Source organism: Enhydra lutris, unplaced genomic scaffold, assembly GCF_002288905.1.
Source record: "Enhydra lutris kenyoni isolate GAN:26980312 unplaced genomic scaffold, ASM228890v2 scaffoldscaffold79, whole genome shotgun sequence".
Classification (NCBI taxonomy): domain Eukaryota; kingdom Metazoa; phylum Chordata; class Mammalia; order Carnivora; family Mustelidae; genus Enhydra; species Enhydra lutris.
In genome coordinates, this window is record NW_019154163.1 from 7768010 (window position 1) to 7791124 (window position 23115).

Sequence of the window (23115 nt, forward strand, 5' to 3'; positions counted from 1 at the left end):
CCACATCCACTCCCTGCTCAGTGGGGAGCCTGCTTCTCCTTCTCCCTGTCCCCCTGCTCCCTCTGTTAAATAAATAAATAAAATCTTAAAAAATAGAGTTATTCATGGCAATTTCTTATTATCATCTTGATGTCTGAAGTAAATGTAGTGATATTCCGTTTGTTCCTGATACTGGTTTTTTTGTGTCTTGTCTCTTTTTTCTTCGTTAGTCCATCTTAGAGGTTTGTTAATTTTTTAAACTGTTCAAAGAACCAACTCTTTGTTTCACCTTGAAACGTTTTTAGAATTCTATTTGTGGGTGCCTGGGTGGCTCAGTTGGTTAAGTGTCAGACTTTCAGTTTGGCTCAGGTCATGATCTCAGGGTCCTGAGATCGAGCCTAGAGTCTGCTCTGCACTCAGTGTGGAGTCTGCTTGAGATTCTCTCCCTCTCCCTCACCTTCTGCCCCTCACACTCACTGCCCCACTCACACTCACTATTACTCTGTCTCTCAAATAAATAAATAAAATCTTTTTAAAAAAGAATTATATTTGTATTTACCTATAGTTCCCATCATTTTTTTATTTTTAGTTTCATTGATTTCTGTACTTTATTTCCATTCTTTTGCTTGCTTTGGGCTTATTTTAGTCTTGTCTCCCCAGATTCTTGAGGTGAAAGCATAGATTACTGATTTAAGACTTTTTCTCTTCATAAATGTATGCATTTCGTGCTGTAAATTTCCAACTCAGCATTGTTTTGTCTTCATTCTACAAACTTCGATATGTTGTGTTTTCATTTTCATTCAGTGCTATGTTTTTTATTTCCCTTGAGACTTCCTCTTTGATCCATGGGTTGTTTAAAATTGTGTCACTTAGTTTTCAAGTATTTGGAGATTTTCCTCTTGCTTTTCTGTTAATGATTTTTAGTTTGATTTCACTGTGCTGTGAAACATGATCTGTATGATTTCAATTCTATAAATATGTTGAACCTTATCTTACGGCCCTAGATGTGACCTATCTTGGTATATGTTCCATAGGCACTTGAAAAGAATGTGTATTTTGCTACTTTTGAGTATATTGTCTCATAAGTGTCAATTAGATTGTGTTGGTTGATAGTATTTTTTAGTTACTCTATATTCTTACCAATTTTCTGTCTAGTTATTTTATCAATTGTTCATAGAGGAGGTTTGAAGTCCCCATGCATAATTGTGGATTTTTATATTTCTACTTTCAGTTTTGCCAGTTTTCACTTCACATATTTGGCATCTCTATTTTTGGGTGCATAATGTTTAGGATTGCTATGTCTTTTTGGTGGATTGGTGCTTTTATCATTATCTAATGTCTCTGTCTCTGATAAGTTTTTTGCCCTGAAATCTACTTTATCTGATAATGTAAAGTATCCTCCTTTCCCTTGGTTAATGTTTACATCACATTTCTTTTCAATCATTTTCCTTTCAACCTGACTATATGTTTATATTTGAAGTAAGTTTCTTTCAAATAGCATATAGTTGAGTAATGTTTTTTAATCCACTCTACCAATCTCTGTCTTTTAATTGGTGTATTTAGACCATTTATATTTCCTGCATTTATTGGTTTAGCACATAAGTGTGCCATTTTATTTTTTGTTTTATATTTGTCTCCTTCATTTTTCTTTTTCTTTTTTCTTTTCCTTGCCTTTATGTTAATATCTAGAAAATTTTTAGAATTCTATTCAGAGGGATGCCTGGGTGGCTCAGTCATTTGAGTGGCTGCCTTTAGTTCAGGTCATGATCCCAGTATTCTGGAATCTATTCATCCTCAGGCTCCTTGCTCAGTGGGGAGCCTGCTTCTCCCTCCGCCTGCCACTCTCCCTTCTTGTGCTCTCTCTATGGCAAATAAATGAATAAAATATTTTAAAAAATAATTTGGGGCTCCTGGGTGGCTCAGATGGTTAGGCATCTGCCTTCAGTTCAGGTCATGATCCCAGGATCCTGGGATCAAGCCCCAAGTTGGGCTCCCTGCTCAGTAGTGAGCCTGCTTCTCCCTGTCCCTCTACTGTTCCCCCTGCTTGTATTCTCTCACTATCTCTGTGGAATAAATAAATAATATTTTTTAAAAAGAAAAAAGTATTCTATTTGTATTTATCTATAGTTTTCTGTTCCATTTTTTTAAAGATTTTGTTTATTTATTTGAGACAGACAGTGAGAGAAAGAGCACAAGAGCAGGGGGTGGGGTAGAGGAAAAGGAGAAGCAGATTCTCCTGCTGAGCAAGGAGCCTGATGCTGGGCTCCATACCAGGATCCTCAGATCATGACCTGAGGAATGGGCAAATGCTTAACCAACAGAGCCACCCAGGAACCCCTTATCTATAGTCTTTTAAGAAGTTTGTTTATTTGTATAGTTTTATTTGTGGTTGGTCTGGGTATTACATTATATATGCATAGTTCATCACAGTCTACTTGTGTCCTCATTTTACCAGCTTGATTGAAGTATAGACATCATACCTTCTTTAACGTCCTATTACTCACCCTTTATATATATCTTAATTTATCTTCTATATACATTTAGAATAACATCAGGCAGTATTATATTTTTTTTCAACAATCAAACATAATTTTAAAAACTCAAGAAGAAGTAGAAAGGTATTATATTTACTCATTTTAGCTTACCATGTTCTTTCTACTTTCCTGATGCTCCAAGTTTTCTCATTATTTCCATTCTGGTTACAGAATTTCCCTTAGACACTCTTCAGGGTAGATTTGTCATTGACAAATTGTTTTCCTTCATCTGAGAAAGTCTTGATTTCCCCTTTATTCCTAAAGTGAGTATAAGAGTGTGTGGTGACATTTCTTTCAACACCCAAAAAAAAAATTTCACTTACTTCTCACCTCTATGTTTCTAATGCAAAATCCACTGTCATTCAAATCATTGTTCCACTATAGGTAAGATACTGTTTTTCTTTGGCTTCTTTCAAGACTTTTTGTCTTTAGTTTTCAGAAGATTAGCATGTGTCTTTGTATGGATTTCTTTGGGGTTTTCCTGTTTGGGGTTTGTTCTGATTTTTGAATCTGTAGGTCTATGCCTTTCTCCAAATTTGAGAAGTTTTCAGTCATAATTTCTTTGAGCATATACTCAGCCTCACCCTCTCCTCTCTCTCTCTGGGATTTTGATAACACAAATGTTATATATGTAAGTGTTCATCATCATTAGTCATCAGGGAAATTCAAATCAAAACCACACTGAGATACTACCTTATACCAGTTAGAATGGCAAAAATTAACAAGGCAAGAAACAACAAATATTGGAGAGGATGTGGAGAAAGGGGAACCCTCTTACACTGTTGGTGGGAATGCAAGTTGGTGCAGCCACTTTGGAAGACAGTGTGGAGGTTCCTCAAAAAGTCAAAAATAGAACTACCCTATGGTCCAGCAATTGCTCTACTGAATATTTACCCCAAAGATACAGATGTAGTGAAAGGAAGGAGCACCTGCACCCCAGTGTTCATAACAGCAATGTCCACAATATCCAAACTGTGGAAGGAGCCAAGATGTCCTTCAAGAGACAAATGGATAAAGAAGATGTGGTCCATATATACAATGGAATATTAGTCAGCCATCAGAAAGGATGAATACCCAACTTTTGTAGCAACATGGACGGGACTGGAAGAGATTATGCTGAGTGAAATAAGTCAAGCAGAGAGAGTCAATTATCATATGGTTTCACTTATTTGTGGAGCATAACAAATAGCATGGAGGACAAGAGGAGATGGAGAGGAGAAGGGAGTTGGGGGAAATTGGAAGGGGAGGTGAACCATGAGAGACTATGGACTCTGGAAAACAATCTGAGGGGTTTGAAGTGGCGGGGGGTGGGAGATTGGGGGAACCAGGTGGTGGGTATTAGAGAGGGCATGGATTGCATGGAGCACTGGGTGTGGTGCAAAAACAATGAATACTGTTATGCTGAAAATAAATAAATAAAAAAAGAAAGAAAGAAAGAAAGAAAGAAAGAAAGAAAGAAAAAAAGAAAGAAAGAAAGAATACCCAATATTTACAACAATATGGATGGAACTGGAGGAGATTATGCTAAGTCAAATAAGTCAAACAGAGGAAGACAATTATCATATGGTTTCACTTGTACGTGGAATATAAGAAACAGCACGAGGATATAGGGGAAGGGAGGGGAAACTGAATGGGAATAAATCAGAGAGGGAGACAAGCCATGAGAGATTCTTCACTCCAGGAAACAAACTGAGGCATGCAGAAAGGGAGATGAGTGGAGCGATGCAGTAACAGGGTGATGAGCTTTAAGGAGGGCATGTGATGTGATACACACTGGGTGTTATACACAACTAATGAATCATTGAACATTATATCAAAAACTAATTATGTACTATATATTGGTTAATTGAATTTAAATAATATTTTTTAAAAAGAAACATGCTCTCTATGTGACTGCTAATAGGAAGAGAACATAAGGAAACCTGCACAGAGTTTCCTCCAGACTTCACCTTTCTTTTCCATTAATGATTATGCTATATCCTTACTACATCACTATAATATAATAAATCTTAGTCATGAGTAAAACTGTATGCTGTGTCCTTTATATCCTTCTAGTAAATCTCCAAATATGAGATGGCCTTGAAGACCCATTTTGGAAAACAGTTTGGTAGTTACTTGAAAGTATAACATACACCAACATGCATCAAATCACTCCACTCCTAGATATTTACCAAAGAAAACTGAAAGCATATATTCATACAAACATTTCTACATAAATGTTCATAACAAAATTCTTAATAGCTCAAACTCTAAACAACCCACATGTCTATCACCAAGTGAATGATTTAAAAACTATCAAATGACACTCAGCAATAAAAATGAATGATTACATATGTCAAAAAATGGGCAGAAGACATAAACAGACACTTCTCCAAAGAAGACATATAAATGGCTAACAGACACATGAAAAAATGTTCATCATCATTAGCCATCAGGGAAACTCAGATCAAAACCACATTGAGGGGTGCCCAGGTGGCACAGTGGGTTAAGCCTCTGCATTCAGCTCAGGTCATGATCTCAGGGTCCTGAGATCAAGCCCCGCATCAGGCTCTCTGCTCAGTGGGGAGCCTGATTCCCCCTCTCTGCCTGCCTCTTTGCTTACTTGTGATCTCTCTCTCTCTGTCAAATAAATAAATAAAATGTTAAAAAAAAACACACATTGAGATGCCACCTTACACCAGTTAGAATGGCCAAAATTAACAAGACAAGAAGAAACAAGTGTTGGAGAGGATGTGGAGAAAAGGGTACTCTCTTACACTGTTGGTGGGAATGCAAGTTGGTGCAGCCACTTTGGAAAATAGTGTGGAGATTCCTCAAAAAATTAAAAATAGAGCTACGTTATGACCCAGCAATTTCTCTACTGGGTATTTACCCTAAAGATACAGATGTAGTGAAAAGAAGGGCCATGTGTACCCCAATGTTCATAGCAGCAATGGCCACAATCATCAAACTGTGGAAAGAGCCAAGATGCCCTTCAACAGACGATAAAGAAGATATGGTACATATATACAATGGAATATTATGCCTCCATCAGAAAGGATGATTACCCAACTTTTGTATCAACATGGATGGGGCTGGAGGAGATTATGCTGAGTAAAATAAGTCAGAGAAAGTCAATTATCATATGGTTTCACTTACTCGTGGGGCATAAGAAATAACATGGAGGACATTAGGAGAAGGAAAGGTAAAGTGAATTGGGGTAAAATAAAAGGGGAGATGAAGCATGACAGACTCTGGACTCTGAGAAACAAACTGAGGGTTTTGGAGGGGAGGAGGTGGGAGGTTGGGTGAGCCTGGTGGTGGGTATTAAGGAGGGCACATATTGCATGGAACACTGGGTGTGGTGCATAAACAATGAATCTTGGAACATTGAAAAAATAAAATAAATAAAAATAAAAAATTTAGGGGTGCTTGGGTGGCTCAGTGGGTTAAAGCCCCTGCCTTCGGCTCAGGTCCTGATCCCAGAGTTCTGGGATCAAGCCCCATGTCGGGCTCTGCTCAGTGGGGAGCCTGCTTCCTCCTCTCTCTCTCTGCCTGCCGGTCTGCCTACTTGTGATCTCTGTCTGTCAAATAAATAAAATCTTTAAAAAAATTTTTAAACTTTTTTTTCTTACAATTTTATTTGTTAGTTTGACAGAGAGAGAGCACAAGCAGAGGGAGTGGGAGAGGGAGAAGCAGGCTTCCCATAGAGCAGGGAGCCCGATGTGGGGCTTGATCTCAGGACCCTGGGATCATGACCTGAGCCAAAGGCAGATGCTTAACAACTGAGCCACCCAGGCACCCCCCCCACCAAAAAAAATTTTTTTTAATGAGTGATTACAAAGCAACATGAAAAAACTTTTGCAGGTGATGGATATGTTTATTATCTTGATTGTGGTGTTGATATCATGGTATATCATGTCAAAACTTATCACATTGTATATTTTAAATACATGCAGTTTATTGTATGTCAGCTGAAACTCAAAAGGACCTATGTTTTGTTTGTTGTATATATTTTATGAATATTCTTTACTCAATATTTAATAAATCAATTCAAAAGTACACATTTTGGCCCCATTAATTATTCTTCCTGGAAATAAATGAACATACATAAACACACAAGAATGTTCATTTATGAGTATATTTAAGGACATTTGCCACAGGATTACTTACATAAGTGGGAAATTGGAAATATCTTAAAAATCCATCAAGTACTATGCAGAACGACAATAGATATGTATACTTTTAATATACAGTAAGTTCTTAAAAATCAGTAAGAAAAAGAACCCAGTAAAAATGGGAGAAAATACCTGACAGTCAACTCATAGAAAACAGTCTAAATGGTTAACTAGTATATTTAAAACATTCAACTTCACTCATAAGTACATAAATGCAAATTAAAATACAAAGAAACATAATTTTCCAATTTGAAAAGATAAAAGATTTGATAGTTCTCATTATTGATGAGGAAATAGGTAACCAGACACTCCATGGTTCTATAAAGGACTACATTAAAATCTTAAGTATCTGTTTATTCAAAAGAATTGATTAAGACTGTGAAAAAGGAAACCACTGATTCAGATATTCACAATAAATATATTTGTCATAGGGTTCATATCCATAATATATAAAGAACTGTTACAAATCTATATAAAAAAGACAGACAACCCAATAGAAAAATGGGTAAAAGAATTGAAAATGCACTTCATAAAAGATGATATTCAATGGCCAGTGAACATACAGAAAAATATTTCAGGCACCTGGGTGGCTCAGTTGTTTAAGTATCCAACTCTTGATTTCGGCTTTGGCCATGACCTTAGAGTTGTGAGATCAAGTCCCACATGGGGTTCCACACTGGGTGTGGAGCCTCCTTGAGATTCTCTCCTTCTCCTTCTGCCCCTCCCCCTCTTTCTCTCTCTCTCAAAAAAAGTGCTTGACTTCATAAAAAAATTAAAATCAAAGAGAGAGGGGCGCCTGGGTGGCTCAGTGGGTTAAAGCCTCTGCCTTCAACTCAGGTCATGATCCCAGGGTCCTGGGATCGAGCCCCACGTCAGGCTCTCTGGGCAGCGGGGAGCCTGCTTCCCCTTCTCTCTCTCTCTGCCTGCCTCTCTGCCTACTTGTGATCTCTGTCTGTCAAATAAATAAATAAAATCTTTAAAAAAAAAAAAATAAAATCAAAGAGAGATACCAGTACACCCCCATAAGAGTGGATCTTTCAAAACTGAAAGTACTAAGTATTGCCAAGGACCTGAAGTAACTGGAAAACACATTCATCTCTCATATTACTATATACTGGTATAACCAGTTTGGAAGACTAGCAACAGCTACTAAAACTGAAAATAAAATCATACCATAAAACCCAGCAGTACCATTCTTTGGTATATGTGAAACAAAAACGTGTAATTAGATACAGGAATATTCATACAACTTTGTAAAACCCAAAAACTAGAAACAACCCAAATGTCCATCACAACAGAATGGAAGAATACTCTCTGATATATTCAAACAATGGAATTTTATATGACAATGAGACACCTCAATAACAATTTTCTTTATGGGACACCTAGCTGGTTCAGTCAGCAGAGCATACTACTTGATCTCGGGGTTGTACGTTCGAGCCCCGTTTTGGGTATAGAGATCACTTAAAAATTAAAACTTAAAGAAATATAAATAAATAAAAAATAAAAATTTTCCTTATAAAATTTTTTTATCTGGAAAAACGCACACAAATGTTATTAGAGGTTATTGCTGGAAAATTTTTATTTAATTCTTATAGCTTGATATATTGTTTTCAGTTCCTACGAGTCTGCATCTTTTTTAAAATAAGATTTCATTTATTTATCTGATAAAAAGAGAGAGAAAGAAAGCATGAGAAGTGGGGAGGGCAGAGGAAGAAGCAGGCTCCCTGCTGAGCCCTGCTGGGCTCAATCACAGGACACTAAACCAACTAAGCCACCCAGGAGCCCCTGCATCTTTTTAATGTAAATTCATAATTGTGAACACATATGTTTCTTTTTTAATGTGGCTTTTTTACCTTTCCATTTTTTCACTATCTTCCTCCCTTCCATGACAACATTACCTCCACCCTACCATAGATAACCTATATTAAAAATTTGCATACTCTTCTACATTTTTCTCTATATTCCCAAAATCCTACCTAGATATACACACAAATATTTGGGGGTGTGTTTTGATTATTATTTTACAAAAAAGCAGAAGGGGGAAGACAGTATCAACATTTTTCACAGATTGCTATTTTTATTAAACAACTTTATAAAATGTCATTTTTATGATCAAAAAATGAAGCTGTTTTTATTAGGAGAGGAAATAAAGTTCCCATTAGCTGAAACCTGGCTAGTTCTAAGATTGGTCTATTGAGAAGTGTTAGAAGATCCTGAAACACTGTCAGCGGGGCTCACCTCCAAGCCAGAAATCCCCCCAGAAAGAATCTAGGCCTTCTGTCAGTCAAACACAAGGATTTCTGGTCTAGCTCAGAATGAGGAAAGCCTAGAAAGAGAGGTGGTGCTAGTACCTGTGCTAGCTTTTAAAAATAGCCAGCCCTCCTGAAGGAAGGATGCAAGCAAAACATCATGCCCATTTTTTTAATTGTTTGGGACTCTTCCCTCTTACTTTCCTGGAGCATTTCCCTGGTCTTATGTTAGAGTGTCTGTTCTCCGCTTCCATCTTCTCAGGACAGGTGATCTGTCAGGACTCTATTTGGGTTACTGATTTTGACACTCTCAAATTGCACATTTGCCAGCTCCAGGGGTGCCTAACAAATTCAGTGGGAATGTCCCTTCTCTTTAGAGAGGGGTATTCTTATATTTGGCCCTCTAATAGACCTTTCCCTTGACACCTTTCCTCCTAAGTGTCCAAGAGTGAACCTCCAGGACCCAATGACAGGCTCTGGATTCCATTCCAACACAGTGACCTGGAGCATACATGCCTAGGTACTAAAATTTTGTCCTCTCTGAGAATGCGCCCCCACCCCACCCCTGGGATGAAGGTCACAGCATTTTCCCCTCCCTGCTGCCCTGTGACTGGCTTCCACCCAGTCAGATCCACCCAGAAGAACTATGAGCTCCCCAGCTTTGGTTTCCTGCTGAGCCAGAGCCCAGTAGAATAAAATTAGCCCATTGCTGGGGCACCTGGGTGGCACAGTCATTGAAGCACCTCCAACTCTTGGCTTCAGCTCAGGTCATGATCTCATGGTCATGGGACTGAGCCCATGCTCAGCAGAGAGTCTGCCCGAGACTCTCTCCCTCTCTCCTCCTGCCCCTGCCATTCATGCTCTATCTCTCTCTGTCTCTCTCTGAAATAAATAAAAAATCTTCTTAAAAAATTTGCCATTCTTCACATCTAATAAGTGCCAGAGCTGAGCCCAGCAACACTCTTGCCTGGCCAGTAGGATGCCTGAACTGACAGCACCTGTTCAGCACCCCCAGCCCAGAGCCTCCTTGCTCCCGGGGCCTATATGCTCCAGGGATGAGAGGGTAGAAACAGGCAACCACTACCCTTTTTCCACTGCACACCCACCCTACACTGCCCTTGCAATGACTGGGCCCTGGGATCCCGGGATGGGGGTGTTAACTAGTACCATTTCCCACCAGGCCTCCAAGCCCACCCCACACTCTCACTTGGGGAGTGCTGGGTGATGGAGATGGGGCTGGGGTCCATGGAGCCCTAGCTGCAGCAATCTCTTCGTTCTGCCACTGCCCTCTTGTCTCCTTAGGTGGGGAAGGGCATGGCTCCTGCCCCTCGGTGGCCCTCCATCCACTTCCGCATCTGGGAAGGGTTAGAATCTCGGAGACGCGCCACGGAGATATATCTGACCTTGCTACACAGATGGGAATCGGGACAGCCCAGGCGAAGGAGACGGGAAGGAAGGATGGAGAACCTAACCTCAGGTTCTACCAACTGTCTGGAAAGCCAGTTGAATAGGCTCCCATGTGTCCTGCGCTCAGGTCCTCCTCGATCCCCCACCCACGCCCCTGCCGCCCCCACCAAGCACTTGATCTAGAGCCCTGGAGGTGATCCAGGCTGGAGGGGCGACAACCCCTTCCTACCAGTGGCCCTCTTCTCTCTTTCCCCTACCTGATCTGGCCCCAAGGCCCCAAGGACAGAGTTGGCCTGCAGCTGGAGAAGGATCTAAGTGATTCTAGGCAAGGGGCTCTCAAAGACGGGGGGCTGGGGGTGGGAGTCAGCTCCAGGAAACTCTTGGTCGGAAGCGGCTCTTCTCCTCTGCCCTCCTCTCCAGCCTCCAACCCTGGGCCGGGCCTGGAGGGACACCTTCTCCTCACAAGTCAACATTTGTTGGGGTTGCTTCTTCCAAAGAACTGGCCCACCAATCTATCCCACCAGTTCCCCGTAATAGTTGTCCCAGAACTCCTGGGGAGAAGTGGCCAACTACACTAGTGGGGGCTCCCAGCTCAGGTAGGCTCCTTCACCACACAGTCCCTGGGTACCATGCAGGGTGAAGGTGAGCCCCCACCAGCTGCCCTAGGTTCACACAGGTGAACTAGCTAGTGGGATTCCCTAGGCTTGAGAAACCTACCCCAAAACCTGAAGGGAGACCCAGAAATGGACCAGGTCAATAATAAGACCCCCCTTCTCAATTTGCTCCCCATCTGACACCCCTCCACCCACTTGCTTCCTTCAGCCACTTGCCTAAGTAGGAGTGAAGGAGAGGGCCATGGTAACCACTTCCACTCCTCTCCCCCACACACCCACATACCCTCATCCTCCTCTAGGGTGGCATGTTCTGGGAGATCCAGCCTTGCATTCCATCTGCCTCAAAGCCTTGCAAGGGCCAGAGATCCCCCCTGTGATGGGGAAATCTTTCAGCTCTTTGCCTCCTCATTCACCCCGCCCCCTCCTGACAAACCTCCTTCATCCTTTAGCTCCATGAACACAGGGGTCTACCCCCCCCCAGCATATCTGGACACACAGGCTCCCTTCAACAATAACAGGGTGCCCCCACCTTTGGGTGGGCAACCTACAGTTCCCAGATGCTCCCATATCCCTCATCACATCTGACCCACCCCACCCCCAATCCTGAGAGGCAGCTGCTCTTATACTTACTTTGTCTATGGGTAAAGTGAGGCCAATAGGGGAACTAAATGCCATTTTTCAAACCCCTTTTCCACCAAGGCTCTCTCCACCCTTACTTACAGAAAGTAATGAAGTAAGTGAATCTTTCTGTTCCCCTGACTTCTCAGAAAGTCTGCTTGCTGCTCCGGGAGACAGTACCTGCTGCACCCAGGCTCACTCTTCCTCCTAAGGAAAACTCTGGACGGTGAGTGGCACCATAGCCCCAAGATGGAGGCATGAAGGCTGCAGAAGCTGAGCCAGAGTCCTTGTGCAGGCCCCCACCTACCCACACCAGCCTCTCTTATGGAGGGAGAGGGATGAGGAGGGAAGTATGGAAGAGTTATTAGGAGTCTCTAATTTGCATTTCCCTGGGAATACACAACATTGTCTTCTGCATTCCTCTGTGTCTCAAAATGGAGGTAGAACTCCAAAATGAACTCTTCTATGCCTTACTCCTTTGTTCCTCTTATTATTCAGTAGAATTACCACCACTGAGGGCTAATTTCCAGGGCCTTGCTTGATGTCCAGGGGCCCTCAAAGAGTCTTTGTCTGGGCTGGTTATTGGAGGGGGTCAAAATCACTTTACTCATTTTGAAGTAGCTGTTTTCACATACTCTCTCCCTGGCAGCATGTATTTCCCCAAGTAACTCATCCTTCCACATGTTTTATTTACCCCTTACCCAATATTGAGACCATCCTAACTCAGATGGCCCCAAAAGGCTAACCCAACTTCCCAGGATATTTGCATGGCTTTCTACTTAGGGGCCTATCTCTGCAAAGAAGACCACTACCCACACCCACATATAGGGGCTTTCTGTTCTCTAACAAGAACAGGTGGAATAGATCTTGGGCACTCTAGGCTTATATCTTTTCTCTGTCAATTACTTGCTCATAAGTTTCGATAATTACTCTTAGGGCTTCAGTTTCTCCATCTGTACAATTGCATTAATAATAATTATTCCTCAGGGATAGTAGGAGACCATAAAAATGAGTCAATGAATTTAAATTAGGTGGTCCAAAGTATACATGCCATAAATGTCCCTGTAAGGGAGCCCCATAACAATCTTTCTATTGTTTGGGCCTAAGACCCTGTCTCAGGCTTAGATTGACTCCCCATGTTAGTTTTCTTTGTCATAGGCACCAGTACCTCAGCTGTATTCTTTCCTTCTACCTCATGTCATATTCCACTATTTTATGCTCTTCCAGATCCCTAGTGACAGCTAAGTAGCCGTATTTTCTACTACATTACTGCACTTGTTTTCCCTCCCCCACCAGTTAAATTTTTGTGGTGGGGGAGAAAGAAAGACCTTTCTGAGGGTATAAACTTGCTGGTGTAGGCGCCTTAAAAGAATGAGCTGGATTAATCACATACTTTATTTCTTAAATCTAAAATATGAAACAAAACTACAATAACAGAAAACAGTGAATTATTGGTCATGAGGTATAGTTGGGACTGGAGAAGCCATGATAGGCCATGTACAAGGAGATTTATGAGTGATGATGACTAATTAGAGGTAATCAAGTGGTGATGGGGTATAAAGAAGAGTCACTTAGTCACTAGAATGAATGAACTTTTACTGAAATTCTCTAGGACTAACTTAAAGCCAAAACTATCCCCCACTCTAATCTTAATAAATTCCATTCCTGTTAGTGTTTATTATTGGATTTATGTACTACTCCTTCCACCCTGTTACTCTACTCACAGCTTTAGAATAAATTTCACCTTATCTGAGTTAGATGGAGGGGATTTCTTGCAAACAAGTAAGCCTGAGTAGACCCTCTGTTCTTTCTTGAATTTCTCATGGATTATAATAGAACATTTTGCCCTGGGAGAAAATGACCAAATATAAAAATGGATTTCATTTACATTTAAATGTGTGCCAAATAATGATAGACATTAGTCAGAAGCACAATTGTAATGTCTCTATAAACATTCTACCTGTAAACAGGGATGGGGAGAAATGGAGACCTCCAATAGAATGCAGGATCATTTGATATAGGTTGAAAGGCTATAGTGGCAATTACAAAGGCACTCATCTAAATCAAGTTGATATAAGTATAGTGGTGGGAGTGCAGTCTGCCAAAATAATCAGGAAAGCCAAATCACTGCCTTGAAATCTCTTGGCTATGCTAGTTATATCAACACAACATGGGGCTACCTGTCTGGTTTGGCTGACCTCCAGATGAGTCAACTGGTTCCTGAGTTAGTGCTTTTAGAATGCTCCAGTTTATCTCTAGAGCTTTCTACCTCATTTTTCTTCTATCCTGTCACCCTGCCCCTTCACCTTCTTTTCTCCTATTTCCCTGACTTGGACTTCCTGTCTTCTCTGGTTACGTACTCTTCAGCTCTTGTACATTTCTGCCCTCACTGCCTCAGAAGCAACCTATGGCACATAAAGCAGTTTGCCTAACATAACAACTTAACTTTGGAAGAATTGACCCAGAGTTCTCTGCTCTGTCCTTTCTGAGATCCCTGACTGAGATACCATAGATTGTCCAGTAAAATGTGTTTCATTCCTCTACTAATCTGGTGTCTATATTCATTCCAATATTCTCCTTCTTTCCATTTTCCCTGCAACAACCTCCCAATCCACTCTAAATATGTATATAAATTATCTACTGGAAATAAATGCAGCTACTTTGCTGGCGTTGACTTGTGACTTGGCTCTGGCTCAACCCCTTGGGTACTGGCAAGAGTAACTAGTTTATCTGCAGCATGTCAGCCAGTGGAAAGAAAGGGCCTAGAGAATAGACTAAAGCATGGAGGATAGAGGGTATTCTTAAACTTTCTTCTAGACACAATGCTAAAAGACAAATGAAAGAAAATTGATTTGGCGACTTAGGCATGATGATCAACCTGACTAAAGTCTCTCTGCCAAGATTCTTCGGTTACAAGTAATAGAAACCAATGTAAGCTACTTCCATCAAAATAGGGAAACTTACTATAAGGAGGTAGGGGGTGTGTCACAAAACTCAAGGTCAGGAATGTTATTGGATTTCAGGAATGGACAAGAAAAGGCAACTGTAAAGTCTTCAGAAACTTAGACAATAAAAAATATCATTTATCCTTCTCTTTATAATGTTTCTTTTTGCTTCTCTCTCTGATGAGCAGATTTCTCAGTTCCACAGAGAGCACAGGAAATAGAACTTCCCCACAGAGCCATGGCATTACTGTTTACTTTGGAAAGTTCAACACAGGGGGGAAACAATCCAATTCCATTTCTCTCTCTCTCTCTCTTTCTCTCTCTCTCTCTCTCTCTCTCTCACACACACACACACACACACAATTTAAAATTTCTGGTAAGAGCTTCTAGTCAGGCTCTCATCCTTAGGCCAAGGAACTTAGGCCTAGGATTGGAACAACATTTTTTAAAGATTTTTCTCTATTTATTTGACAGACCGAGATCACAAGTAGGCAGAGGGTCAGGCAGAGAGAGAGGGAAGCAGGCTCCCCGCTGTGCAGAGAGCCCAATGCGGGACTCGATCCAAGGACCCTGAGATCATGACCTGAGCCGAAGGCAGAGGCTTAACCCACTGAGCCACCCAGGCTCCCCTGGAACAACATTTATAAATCACATTCATTGCCAGGATCCCACCCTTATAAGAAAGAAACTGGAAAGTGGCAGGGGTGGGGGCGCAATTTAAGGAGTCATATGAACTGCACAGAGATATCAAAATGGATTCACCACAATGGCCAGGCAGGTTTTTTCTTAGTTTTTATTAAAATTCTAGTTAGTAAAAAATAGTAATAATAAAATAAAATAAAATTCCAGTTAGTTAATACACAGTGTACTATTAGATTCAGGTGTACAATAAAGTGATTCAACACTTCTGTACAATACCTGGTGCTCATCACAATAAATACACTCCTTAATCCCTAGCACCTAAAATCATCCACTCCCCCATCTCCACGTGCCTTCCCTCTGGTAACAAACAGTTTTCTATAACTAAAACTCTGTTTCTTGGTTTGAATCACTCTTTTTTTCCCCCTTTGCTAGTTTGTTTTGTTTCTTTCTTTAATTCAACATATGAGTGAAATCAGATAATATTTTCCTTTCTCTGACTGACTTATTTTGCTTAGCATTATACTTTCTAGGTCCATCCATGTCATTGCAAATGCCAAGATTTCATTCTATTTTTTAATGGCTCAATAACATTCCAGTGTGCGTGTGTGTGTGTGTGTGTGTGTGTGTCCGTGTGTGTGTCCCACATCTTCTTTAGCCATTAATCAGTCAATGGACACTTGGGCTGTTTCCATTATTTGGTTATTGTAGATAGTGCTGCTATAAACATCAGAGTACATGTTTCACTTTGAGTTAGTATTTCTGTATTCTTTGGATAAATACCTAGTATCGCAGTTGCTAGATCATAAAGTAGTTCTACTTTTAACATTTTGAGGAACCTCCATACTGTCTTCCAGAGTGGCTGCACCAGTTTGGATTCCCACCAACAGTGCATGAGGGTTCCACTTTATCCACATCCTTGCCAGCACTTACTGTTCCTTGTGTTATTCATTTTAACCATTCTCACAGGTGTAAGGTGATATCTCATTGTAATTTTGAATAGTATTTTCCTGATGGTAAGTGATTTTGAGCATCTTTTCATATATCTGTTGGTCATCTGTATGTCTTCTTTGGAAAAATGTATATTTCTGATTTCTGCCTGTTTGTTATTGTATTATTCTTTTTCTGGGTGTTGAGTTTTTATAAGTTCTTTATAGATTTTTGGATAGTAACCCTTTATCAGATATGCCATTTGCAAATTTTTTCTCCCATTCCATAGGTTGCCTGTTTTGTGGATTATTTCCTCTCCTGTGAAGATTTTTATACTGATATAGTCCCTATAGTTTATTTCAGCTTTCCTTTCCTTGCCTCAGGAGACATATCTAGAAAAACATTGCTATGTCAGATGTCAAAAAAATGTTACTGTCAGTGTTCTCCTTTAGGAGTTTAATGGTTTCCTGTCTCACATTTAGGTCTTCAGTCCATTTTGAATTTATTTTTGTTTATGTTATAATGAAGAGGCCCAGTTTTATTATTTTGCATGTTGCTGTCCAGTTTTCCAACACCATTTGTTGATGAGACTGTCTTTTTCCCATCGGATATTCGTTCCTGCTTTGTTGAAGATTGATTGGCCAAATAGTTGTCGGTTCATTTCTGGGCTTTCTATTTTGTTCCATTAATCTATGTGTCTATTTCTGTGTCAGTACCATACTGGTTTTGATCACTATGGCTTTGTAATATCACTTGAAGTCCAGAATGGTGATGCCTCCAGCCTTGTTTTTCTCTTATCAAGTTTGCTTTGGCTATTCAGGGTCTTTTGCAGTCCCATACAAATTTTAGGTTTGTTTGTTCTAGCTCTGTGAAAAATGCTGTTGGTATTTTGATAAGGAAGCATTAAATGTGTAGATTGCTTTGGGTAGTATAAACATTTTAACAATATTTGTTCTTCCAATCCATGAGTATGGAATATGTTTCCACTTCTTTGTGTCATCTTCAATTTCCTTCATTAGTGTTTTATGGTTTTCAGAGTACAGGTCTTGCACCTCTTTGGTTAGATTTATTATTAGGTATGGTGAAGCAGTTTTATTACAGAACCAGAGAATATACATCTGAATCAAGCTATAAAAGGCTCTATTTCCTTAGAAACTTCTCTCAGCTTTTAGTCCCCTAAGAGTGAAGAAGACAGATCCAAACACAAGAGAAATTTCAAGTAGTGAAATAAAGTGACTAGAAGCCTCTTCAGTGTGTTGAGTCAAATAAAAATATGATTAGGCCTGTCACATAGAAATCATTATTTTAAAAATGTTAGCTATTATTGTAATCAGAAGAGGCTGGATGCAATGGGACTCTGAGCAAAAAAGACAGACTAATCTTTGCAGATAGTTCCTTCAAAGCCACAAAGGAGCCACTCCATAGTGGAATATACCTTAATAGGAACCAAGATTTGGGTCTGCCACGTACAGAACTCTCCTCCCTATATAGAGCTAACTGACACCGACACTGACAAATTCTTGGGTTTGGTTACTACTTTTTGAAGATAATATGTAAACTTCCCCTTTGTTATGACAACACAACAATTACCTCAGTCTTGTTACAGTTGAATCCAAGACACCCCACTCCACCCCCAATGAATCCCATTCTGAAGTAATTTCTACTTCAGAATAAGCCTAATTGAACTTGTAAGGCTCCTGGTATCCTTGATTATGTTTAGAAGATATGTAGTATACTTTATGGAAATGTGGGAAGCCCTCAAATATTATAAGCACACATTCTCTCCAGGTTTTCTACTTTTTGCCAATCTTCCTCTCTTGTTATTTTTTTTTCTAGTTTAGCACCATTTATTAAGTGATCTCAGCTGTTGCAGCTGCTTCTTGTCAGCTTGTTCTTAAAATATAAAATGCAGGGCACCTGGGTGGTACAGTTGGTTAAGCACTTGGTTTCCACTCAGGTTGTGATATCAAGGTCTTGAGATCGAGCTCTGCCTTGAGCTCCATGCTCAGCACTGAAACTGCTTAAGATTCTCTCTCCTTCTCCTTCTGCCCCTCATGCTTGTGCATGTTCTTTCTCTCTCTCTCAAGTAAATAAAGAAATCTTTAAAGAAAAATTCCTCTTGTCCAGGACAGAGGGATCTTCCTGGTAGCACACCAACAGAACAAGAGACTCTGATGTTGCCAGCTTCAATGATGGTGCCATCCAGAGAGGGAAAAGGTCATGGCACATTCAACAGTAGCTTACAGAGGTTTTGAAAAAGGACCCTTTGGGGGCCCAGCCTGCCTGACATTTTGATGCTGCCAGTGTGGGTTTTGTACTCCATAATGGTGTTGAGAGGTAGGTTAAGCACTCGCCAAATCACTTCCTGGATTTGGACTGTGGTTGCTTGGTCACTGGCAGTCTTACTCTATATTGAAATAATGTCCTTCTGAAACTGGACAGAGACCGCAGCCCCACAGATCTCCTCCCCAACCATGAACTGTTCCTCCAGCATGTCTAGGATAAGATTCTCACAGCAATGAGATGCCAAGCCTTTCTGGAACCAGATAATCCACTTGCCACCATTTTTTTTTGCATCATCTTCCCAAATAGATTTATTTCCTTCTTTGAAGAAATGAAAGTCCTTGTGGCCTGTCAGGTCCCCAGGACCTACCATGTGACTGTAAAACCTCCAGAACTACTCTGCAAAGGCAAAGGGTGCCAATCTGTTTGATATTCTATTCACAACTCTGTGAGCTGGTGAGACATCCTGGGTTCTTCTGGCATAGCAGAAAGTATTGCTGTACTGCAGGAGATGCTCCGCTGGTCCAGGGGCAACAGCCTTCGTCTTACTGCTGCCCTGACTCCTGTCTCTTTCTATTTTTTCCTTCTCTGTGCTGTTTACTTCATTCAGATCATGGTCCCCACTGTCATCATCTTTCAGTGCACTGAACTTGTTGTTCATCCTCTCACCACTGCCATCACCACTGCCTCACAGAGTGACTTCCACTCTGCTGGGCCCTCTTTTGTTAATTCTTGATAATTTCAGTTTGAGAGGCATTTTCTGACTTTATCTCCAAACCCTCCCATTTGGCGGCATGTGACCTCCTCTGGGTTGTGGGGTCACATCATATACATATGTAGGAAATAATATGAATAATGGGGTGAATCCATCTACTATTCCACTCAGTGAATCTAAGTCTTTGAGTGAATGAGAGTTGAGAGACTTGAATTTGCTCTTCACTTAGGTGATCTCAGTTTCTGTGTGCTTCTCACAGTGTGAGAGTGTGTTCTAGTGTTTAAACACGTATTTTTCATTCAATGGGGACCCTAAACATAAGCCAGCTACTTAATCTGGTGCCCAATTGAAGAAATAGGGATCAGTTCCAATGCTGGCCTTATTGATAGACATTATGTAGTTCCTTCACATGGAGCGTTTACAAATGACTTTCAGGGATAATTTTGGCTGTATGTAATTTTACGTAACATTTTGTATGTATGTAATTTTCCCTAAAATGTTTAAACCCATTTAAAACCTCAGTGTAAACTGTAATTTCACTGTACTAACTATAGTCTATTGGTTGAGAAAAATGGCTTTTGTTCCCCCCACCAAAGTGTGTATTTCAGACAAGCCACTAAAAGGAAGTTTATCATAGAAAAAGAAAAGGCTTGGTCATAGACACCAATCCTCTGAGCACTTGGCCAGTGAAATTCCACAGTTGGTGCTTGGAGACAAGGATTGGAGATGGACATTGTATCCTCAAATCCCACCATACAACCCAAGATTTCTTTTCTGCTAGTAGAAAAAAAAGTGCTGGGGAAAATCATGAATGGTAGTATATTTTCAAATCAAAATCCAGGAAAAAAGTATGGTTAAGAAATGTATGGGATGAGGAATGGGGGATAAAATAAGTTGTGTTCAAAAGCATTGATTAGGAAAGAATAAGATCCTAAGCATTAGAGTGGGGACCTATGGTAAATTCTAATGACGCTGGGGATGTCACACCCCTAAATTCTACTGAGTTTTCTTTGCCAACCTTTCCACCCCTGCCTGAGAAGTTTAACTATGCTTTGCCCAAAATAATCTGTAATGGCCTCTCCTAAGGTAGTTTTCCTTGCAAAGCACTGCTGGCCCCCCTCAGGATATATACTGCAACTCTTCTTTGCTCCTAGATATATTCCTAGGCTCAAGTCCCAGCAAACCTTGCAGGGTGAACCACTAGAAGGTGTGCTACACACCAAATCGGGTGCATGATTTTTCCAATTTATACAGACAGAAATATAGAGAATATATATGGGAATGGAGCTGAGTAATGGTGGAAGGAATATGAAGTTAAATCAGGCTAAATTGATTGATATGAACTCACACAAAGATTATGGACTTGATGATACAGTTCAAGTTGTTAGAAAGGACTCTAACAGTGTGGTTGCTTCGGTAGCTGAAAATGGACCAAAAAGTGACATACTAAGTGAAGTTGAAATGCCAGGGATATATAATGGCCCTGTTATACTACATATATATATTATATGTATAACTATAATACATATATATAGTTATATATGTGTGTATATATATGTGTATATATAGTTATACATATAATATATATAACTATAATATATAGATAGATAGATAGATAGATAGATAGATAGATATCGCCAGGGATATATAATGGCCCTGTTATACTATCAAGATATAGATCCAAAGGCTTGGGAAGATTGAAATGTTAGAGTGAATTTATCATTTAAAATCTGTTCACCTACCCTGGAGAATCTACTTTTCACCATGACTGTGAGAAATAAATTTGTAAGGGTAATCCTAGCATCCTTGAAGAACTCTGTGGTCAGTCTCCTGTAGTTCGAAAGTTATAATGTGAACTTCTGCAACTGAACTGGAATATTTAAATGCAATGAGGATAATTGGATCCCAGAGTTGCAGGAGCCAAATAGTGAGACTTACACCAAAGACAAGGTGAGCTTGATTGCTGTAATAGAGAGTAGAGTGGAAGCATTTATCAGAATAGTCTAATTTGTAGAGACCTTTGGCATTTTTTAGTTGATTACCACATCCCTGGAAAAGAAATAGATGAGAAATCTACTAAATTCTTGCTTGATCTGTATCGGTAGGAGTTCTAATTTGAGTGAACAATGTCTAATTTGAATCACCAAAATGGAGACTAATTGTCTTTCAGTCAATTCCCAGACTTGAGTCAATTGACAAATCCAGAACCCTTTGAATGATGAGAGGCATATAATTTTAAGGAAGGACCCTGCTATATTGCAAAAAAAAAAAAATTATTGTTAATTTTTCTCCCAACCTTCCTTAAAAGGACCTATAGCCATTGACCAGGTGATTATGAATTGGGGGAAAAGTAATCAAACATTTGGAGGATTACTGGACAGTGTCTCTGAACTGGTACTAATTCAAGGAGACCTGAACCATCATTGTGGCCCACAAATCAGAGCAGGAGCTTATGGGTGCCAGATAATCAATGTAGTTTTCAGCTTGGGTTCATCTCACAGTGGGTCCAGTGGGTTTTCAAACCCATGCTATAGTTATTTCTCTATTCCAGAATTTATAATTGGAATAAAAATACTCAGTGACTAAAAGAATCCACATATTGGTTCCTTGGTTGTGGATTGAGTGCTATTATAGAAGGAAAGGCCAAGTAGAAGCTACTAGAAATGCCTCCACCTAAGAAAATAGTAAACCAACAACAATACCACATTCCTGGAGAGATGGCAAAATTAGTACCACCATCAAGGACTTCAAAGATGCAGGGGTGGTGATTCCCACAACTTCCACTTCCTCATTCACCTTACTTATTTAGCTTGTGCAGAAAACAGATGGAACTTGGAAAGTGACAGAGAATTATTGTGAAGTTAACCAGATGATTATTCCAATTGCATCTACCATTCCAGATGTGGTTTTGTTGCTTGGGCAATTAACACATTGTCTGGTACCTGGTATGCAGCTATTGATCTGGCAAATGCTTTCTTCTTGATGGGTGTTAGTGAATACAACCAGAAGTAGTTTGCTTTTCACTGACAAGGCAAACAATACATATTCACTGTCTTAAGTCAGGAGTATATTATTTCTCCAGCTCTATATTATATTTTAGTCTACAGTGAACTTGATCACATTTCCCTTCCACGAGACATCACACACGAGTTCATTACATTGATGACCTTACGCTGATGGGATCTGGTGAGCAAGAGGTAGCAACTACTCTAGACATATTGGTAAGACACATCAGAGAGTGGAAAATGAATCTGACAAAAATTCAGGGGATTTACACCTCAGTAAAAATTTTTAGGTATTTAGTGACACAGAACATATTGAGATATCATTTCTAAGGCAAAGCATAAGTTACTGTATCTGGCTCCTACTGCATCCCAAAAGAGAGGAACAATGCCTAATGGACCGCTTTAGAATTGAAAGCAACATATTTTTTTTATTTGAGTGTGCTACTCTAACCCACTTACTAAGTAACCTGAAAAGCTGCTAATTTTGGGTGGGGTCTAGAACAAGAGAAGGCTCTATAACAGATTCAGGCTGCCATGAAAGCTGTTTGTTACTTGAGCCATATAAGCCAATTAATCTGATGGTGCTTGAAGTGTCAGTGGCAGGTTGGAGATTTTGGCAAGCACCTAGAGCTGAACAGCATTGTTGGCCCTTAGGATTTTAGAGGAATACCTTAACATTTTCTGTGAAAACTTTCCTTTTGAGAAACAGATTTTGGCTTTCCACTGGGCCTTAGTAGAGATAGAATACTTAACCACAGGCCACCAAGTAACCATGCAATCTAAGCTTCCCATTATTAACTGCCCCACCAAGCCATAAATTTGGCCATGTTCAGCAGCATTACATTATCAAAAAGAAGCCGTATATGGAAGATTGGGATCAACCATGCACTGAAGACACAAGTAAGTTACATGAGAATGTAGTTCAAATACCACAAATCCATATATTCATGGGACATGGTCAATGGTTTAATTACATAGTCAAAGACTTGGAAGAAACATGATTGGAAAATTGGTGACAAGGAGTCAGAACTGTTATG

The 23115-nt window shown here is 40.1% G+C and overlaps 1 pseudogene; it reads right to left on the reverse strand.

The window, feature by feature from the left end:
* Positions 1-18293: 18293 nt before the first annotated feature.
* LOC111160938 lies at positions 18294-19019 on the reverse strand (annotated as a pseudogene).
* Between the last annotated feature and the right edge of the window lie 4096 nt (positions 19020-23115).